This window comes from Athene cunicularia (genome assembly GCF_003259725.1).
Source record: "Athene cunicularia isolate RWA chromosome 2 unlocalized genomic scaffold, athCun1 chr2_part1, whole genome shotgun sequence".
NCBI classification, from domain to species: Eukaryota; Metazoa; Chordata; class Aves; order Strigiformes; family Strigidae; genus Athene; species Athene cunicularia.
In genome coordinates, this window is record NW_020799095.1 from 57,116,986 (window position 1) to 57,123,948 (window position 6,963).

The 6,963-nt window shown below is 42.5% G+C and overlaps 1 long non-coding RNA gene and 1 other non-coding gene across 2 annotated transcripts; both read right to left on the minus strand.

The window, feature by feature from the left end:
• Positions 1-1,175: 1,175 nt before the first annotated feature.
• Positions 1,176-5,868, minus strand: LOC113477341. The gene is made up of 3 exons (XR_003397878.1): positions 5,802-5,868; positions 4,977-5,118; positions 1,176-1,559 (listed from the first exon to the last, which is right to left on the minus strand). It is a non-coding gene; the product is annotated as an uncharacterized LOC113477341 (long non-coding RNA).
• Positions 4,039-4,128, minus strand: TRNAY-GUA. Its single transcript is given in 2 exon segments — positions 4,039-4,074; positions 4,092-4,128. It is a non-coding gene; the product is annotated as a tRNA-Tyr (tRNA).
• Positions 5,869-6,963: the final 1,095 nt, after the last annotated feature.

Consider the following 6,963-nt stretch of genomic DNA (forward strand, 5'->3'; position numbering starts at 1 on the left):
CTTGAAATAAGGAACTAATCAATGCTATCAAAATGGCTTCAATCTGTCCTGAGGACTCTAATCATTTCCAGATGATAACATGGGACTGATTGGATGTCTCTGGCAGCAATTCTTATCAAGGCCTGATTATAACAACTACAATAGGAAGAAGAAAAATTGATAGGTAGAGGGGTGGTTAAGAAGGCCTGAGGAAATGTGCAAACAGTTGTTCAGTTTGGTGTGAATCTACCTGATCTAGTGGGGGCAAGTAAAGACAGCAACTGCTGTTGGTCATTTCCAGCCATGCCGAGATGTTTTTCATAAATTCAGCCAAACACACACTGGAGAATAGTATTACTTTATGGTAAAAGCAAACCAATTTGCAACCACGTGCAATTTCTACAAACTAGCAAATCATCAGCAAAGCATCTTGACTTGCTTCCTGCTTTTAAAAGCCTTTTCAAGATGTCCTTAATTGCACATTATTTTAATTGCCACGATTCGACCTCTAGAGCTGTAAGGGAACTGTGCAGTTGTTTCTATTTATTTGTATTATTACTCCAGACAGGAATTAAGACCATGTTTTCCTTGCCATCATGAAAAACTTTACAAAGATAGGACCCTGCTCAAAGAGCTTTATCTAAATCTGCATGAGCAGACACAACAGGTGGCTACAAGAGAGCAATGGATGCAGAAAAAATTTACAGAGCTCAAAGGAAAGCAGTGGGCTCAGTACAAAGTTAGGTCTTCAGTCCTACCATTGCTGCAACACTACATTTCTGGGCTGAAATGCAATACTGGAGCATGCAACACAAATTATTTAAAAATTGGAGATTAGCCAGCTTTTCTGAAGTTTCTGTAAGGTTAACCAAATTTCCTTAGGCAGGCCCTGCATTGCTCAGTTGTTTCATGTTTCACGCATCAGAAGAAGCATTCCCTACAATATGGTTTTGATGCAACCAGGTAAAATCAGGTTTCTAGAGTGAGGCTGGGATTCATTTCTATTGGAAAATCAAAACAAAACCCAAGATATACTAAGTCATTCAAAGCAAGTACAACTGAGAATTTGGAGTTATGCCAGTGCCAAAATTGCTCTTTTATTTCTTAAAAAAGAGTTGCCTTCAGAATGACCACAGACAAGACCGATCACTAACCACATAGCACTTGCTGCTTAGTGAAGGTGGAAGATAGGCACAGGCAACTGGATACGACTCAGCAAGCTGTCCTATGGGAATGTGAGCACTGCTCTTCCTTTAAGGAGAAAGTACAAATATTTTGCAATATATTTACACCAACTTTATGAGCTTCAATTTCTTCACCAGGCAGTATGCTGCTTCTAAGATAGGGTATAGGTTAAAAGTTTGTTTTGGGACAAGAGATGAGACAAGAAGAGGAAAAAAGTATTTTGGAAAGGGAGATCCCAGATAACAAACATTATCTTGTCTAATAGGAACTTACAACTGCTGGTCTACTATGTCCCCAGCTGGTTACATCTTTGTTTCAGAGGTTTGGTCCATGGGGTTCCACTCCTCAGACAAGGGCATGGCAACCTTCATAATGTCTGATGAACCAGAGTTTGGCTGCAAGAGAAAACATTCAAAATTAAAGAGAAGGCTGACGCTCCCAAACACAGAAGACTATAAAAATTTTTAAGTACTTCCTACCTTTGCTGTCTGAAGTTCAACTCACATGTGCAAGAAAAATACCAAAACTTTATTTAAATTAATATTTCTGGCTTAGTGGCTACATTTGCTGGAACTTTTATGAAATTACCTCGTGCAGATGTCATTGCAGAGAAAGACAGTGTCAATGTTGCCAGTGTGTCAGTATGGGGCAGTTCTGGTAGCTGAAATTGCATGACATGAAACAGCCACAGGATAACAGAAGCTAACCACATCAGGTGGTCCACCAAAACCCAGCTACCCACTAGAGTGCAGTAATATGAGGGTGAACCCATGTTGCAACAACTCACTCTTTCCAACTACAGAACAAACACCATTTGTGATGAGGACTTATTTTTAATTAATCCTTTCCTCCTCCATCCTTGTTTCAATCACCTTGTGCAACCCACACTGAAATATTAAGTCAGCAAAGATCTGCACATCAGCCAAATACCTGTGAGGCAGTCAGTCTGTTCATCAGTCACCACCATTCCCCAGTCGCAGGGAAAGCATCAGTCCCTTCTCTGATATGAGCGCAAGCATTTACTTTTCATGATTATTGGCAGATTTTGAATCAAAAGCTTCAGGCTTATTGAAGCAATTAAATGCATGAGTCATGTATTTACTCATTTAGAAAGGCTCCTACTTTGTCTTATTGCTCACCAAGACCATAAAAGGCACACTGCAAGGAGGAAATCTGTATTGGACACCATAGGACAGATTTGTTACCCAGGCTGGTGACAAATACACCTGATTTCCTCCTGTGGCATCACCCAGGCTTATACCCCTCTCCTCCTCCTTGTCTAAAGCAACTGCCAGATTCCCATGGAGATGCTGCTGCTGTGCATCCTTCTCCCTGGGAGTCCTAGCAGGACTGCAAAGAAGGCTGCTTGCCTTTCCTACCCTTGCTTTTACAACACCCATCCTGCTGTGGGAGGACCTACAGAGCAAAAAAAATGCATGGCCTGCCCACCCCCCAGGGCCTGGAGAACTGGTTGTGTTGCTGAGAGGAGAGGCAGAACTCCCTCCCTCCTGTCCTGTGCCTCCCCGTGCTGAAAACCCATTATGGTTATGAGGTTGTAAGTGTGTACTGCTATGCAGGCTGAAGAGGAATTAATGCAACTGGATTAGGAAGGACAAAGAAAACTGGTGTTCTACTATGATCGATGGTCATTGATCTGATACTAATTAGCAAAAAAAAAAATCTTTTAAAATACTGGAATTACATATAATCACTTGATTACTCATTCTAGCTCAGTCTTGGTTCCTTGATGCATTTGACTCCAACTTTTAGCAAATACTTCTCATTAAGCAATACTAATAGAACCATAACACAGTGAAAGGTAAGCAACTGAAGAAAGTTGCCACCTCCTTCTCCTATCTTTGTTTGGCTTAGCACTGTGTTTTGCATGAGGAGATGCTTTGCATGAGAAGGTTTGCATGAGCTTTGGGATTTGGATCCCTAATGTCATCTCATTTAATGTAAACATCTAAAAACCTCTAATCTTTTCTTTAATAAAGCTTCTTACAGAGCTGATAGTGTCTTCTGAAAGTGAGTTCCATGAGTCAGTTTCCTGTGTGAAACAAAATTTTGTTTGACATATCACAGTGCCCCGTTTTCTACTCTGACAGATTCTGATGAATCTGAAAGATTTCTGTATGAATGAGTTCTTAGAATACCTCGCTAACCTGTGATCTCCTTTCATACAGTTCTACTACCTCTTTCTTACCCATTCCCTTTGTAACCAGCCCCAACCTATACAATTCTTCACTGAAATGGACACTGCGTGGAAACGATACACCTCAGAGCAGTGTGCACAGTAGTATTCACAACCCTCGCATGAGGCCAACGATTATAGTTTCATGTAGTGGCTGTTTCAGACAAATATCTAGACCTGAATGATCATGGTGTTCCTGTCCTCATGGCAAGTTTTTCTTCCCCATCTCTTGGTCCCCGCTTGCCCTCAAAACTCCAAAATGCAAGAACAGGATAGGAAAACGGGTGAAGCCAGCAACAAGGAGAACCCAGTAACTGGACCTCCTCCCATTTTCCACACCCAACTCAGCTAAAAGAGGCTCTGCAAGCTCTGCATTGTGGTTTTGCTTTAGCTATCAAGGGTCTGTAGAAGGTGTTGAGCCCCTGGAGAAGAGAAGCTCATAGGAAGGGCATCTACTAATTAGATAGAGAGGTGGCAAAGGTCAAAGCACCACTGCCGTAAGAATCAGCTGCAGCACACAAGGTGAGTAGTCAAAATTAAATCCTTGAAAGTGGTGTGTTTTAAGTAGACTAGATTTTTCAGTGTCTCAAGTGGCAAGTGGTTGGAAAGGGCACCTCTGCAAAGCTGTAAATTCCAGAAATAAGTGAAAGACAGAAACCACAACAAAACCCCAAAATCTTTCCTTCGAGCCGGAATTGAACCAGCGACCTAAGGATTACTTTCTACAGGCAGCCTACAGTCCTCCGCTCTACCAGCTGAGCTATCGAAGGAAGATATAGACACAATGCCAAGAATGAGTCAAGACTATATCAACAATAGCCTTAGGCTCTAATGGGTTTCCATATGTATTGCTTTTCACAACAGCAAAACAGTATCCAAAAAAAAAAGGCACAAAGCTAACTTTCCTGCAAAATTGGATTTTGGTTACAAAACTGCCAGTTTTCTGCCAAATAGTTCACAGCTCTTGTAAGACTGTTGGTGGTGGTAGCGTTAAGGTTGGAGTTCCTGTGATGACCCATATGAAATCTGTGTACTGCTTGACAAAGAAATTTGTCCGCTCTTCTGTGACCTTGCCATATTTCCTAAGCTGAGCTAGAAGAAGAGGAACAACTCCTCTCCACACAATTCCCCACAACAGTTCTACAGCCAAATCCAATAACAAAGCAGCAAACGAATCAGTTAGCATGTTCCCTGACAGTTTCCCCAGTGAACACAGAGAAACAGCAGAAAAGGATGGGAAGGAATAATCACTGAGATTTTAATTTGAATCCCACCAACTCCCACAGTGCATGTGAGACCCCTCATACGCACATGAGGTTGCAATGTCTGGCACTACAGCTGGTGGCCTCCCCAACTCCTGGGCCTAGGAGGCTAAGCCCTTAGTGAATCATCTCTGTGACTGCTGCAGCTCACCGCCGTGGCAATTGAAAGCAAACTACGTTCTGTTGGAATTACAGTGATTCACGAGCACCTCGGCTGTCTGAGCAGCAGGGTGGGGTGGAAAACTGTGAGCAGACACCCTGTTTGCCGAAACCATGCCATCCTACTTGCAATGGGAGTGTGTGTAGCAGTGTTACCTCAGTGCCCTACAGCATATCTATCCTTAACCCATGCTTACCTCCACCTCCTCCTTGTGATTCAACCCCAAACACTGGGCTGTTTCAGCAAGCATGTAGCCAGCAGGTTGAGGGAAGTGATTATTCCTCCATATTCAGCACTTACGAGATTGCACTGGGAATGCTGTGTCCTGCCTTGGCTCCCTGGTACAAGACAGATGAGAACATTCTAGAGTGAGTCCAGTGGAGGGCTGGAGCACACAGTGTAGGAGGGGAGGCAGATCGAGCTGGGCTGTTCAGCCTGAGGAAGAGACGGACAAAGGGGGTTCATACTGCAGTCTGCAACTACCAAATGGGACAGGATGGGGAAGGCAGGGCCAGGCTCTGCTTGGAAGTGCACAGTGAGAGGAGGGGAGTGACAGACACAAGCTGCCACAAGAGAAATTCCAATGAGATATAAGGGAAGAAAAATACCATGAAAGTAAAAAACTTCACCGTTGGAAAGGCTGTCTGGAGGATGGAATCTCCATCCATGGAGATACTCAGAGCTTGAGCAACCTGACCTAACTTTAAAATCTACCCTGTCCAGAGCAAGAATTTAGACCACATGATCTCCAGAGGTCTTTGGCAAACATACACAAAAGTGACCCCCATGTCAGGAAGCTGACTTCACAGAGCAGATGAACTCACTGCAAAACTACTTGTCTGAAAAATACAGCTCTTTGTCTCACAATCAAACTCCTCCACCCCAATTTTATTTATTTTCATACTAACAGACATTTTAAGCCTCCTCTACTGCTAAATGCAGTACAGATTTTGATAGAATCTCAATGTCTCCCTAGTTCTGTTCATGGGAATATAGGAAGGTCAGGAAACATTTGACTTACCCACAAGGTACTGTTGCAGCTTCTCAGAGACTTAATCCTGGAACCTGTGATGTGTCATGACATTCACTTGCCTACCAACAACTATCCAGCCAGTTGATGCTATAAAGAAAAACATACTATGGAGAGAAACAGAACAGCTGTATGCCTTTCAGGGCAGTATCTGCCCTCTCCGGGGTCAGATGGCCTTGGTGGGAGGAGGTCCCGAGATACCCATATGTGAGAATGTGAAGTTAATCTTATGCTGGAGAAAGAATGGCACAACAGATAACAGGGACCCAAGCTTCTAAATCAGAACAGACAGTGTAGCCCCAGGGCTCTAATGTTTTCCAGTTTGCAGACCCCACATCACTTTTCAGGGGCACTTCACACTCCTTTCAAGCCAATTTAAGCCTATTGTCATGAGTCTGCCTTATCTGAGTTACCTTTCACATACCCCTTAAAAATAATTCAGTAGTCCCACCCATGCATTCAAGGATTTCAAAAACTGAAAATCACTGCTCTATCCAGTTTAACTTGTTGGTGCTGTCATCTAATCCAGCGGTGAGGTACCAAATACAGACTTCAGGGGAAGTATCACCATCTCTTTGCTGTCAAAAGTTGTTATTGGTGAAGATAACACTAAACAACCTGTACTTTTCGGTAAGAAATCAGTAGCAGTTACGTCAAGATAAAAATTCAAATTCAGTCAGATAAAAAGTGGATGCTGTTACTATCTATGCATGAAAAAAAGGGATGCAGAAACCACAGTGTTGCCTTGACAATAAAAAGCATTGGAGTTCTCTTTTTGTGGAACTTGCTAGCAGTGATGTATGGGTGATTTGTGAGAGATATTCTAAACTACAAATGTACCCCCCAGGGCAGCTTTTCAAAGTAGATATTCCTAGGAAAAATTAATTAATTTTTTTCTTGATTTTTTTTTGAACTTGGTAAGCTTTGAATGCTTAACAGAATTAAATTTTGGCATGGAGTTCATGAAAGATCTCTGATTATTTCGATTCTTTTAACTGATTAAATGAAGATACCAAGCTTTGAGAGCCATGTGACTGGAGCCCTGAGCTATATAAAGGGAACAGCTCACCTGTTTCATGTGGTGTAGAATAAGATGAAAGGAAAGGATGTAGCTTGAAAGCAGGATGGAGAACAGCCAGAGGTAAAGCTACTA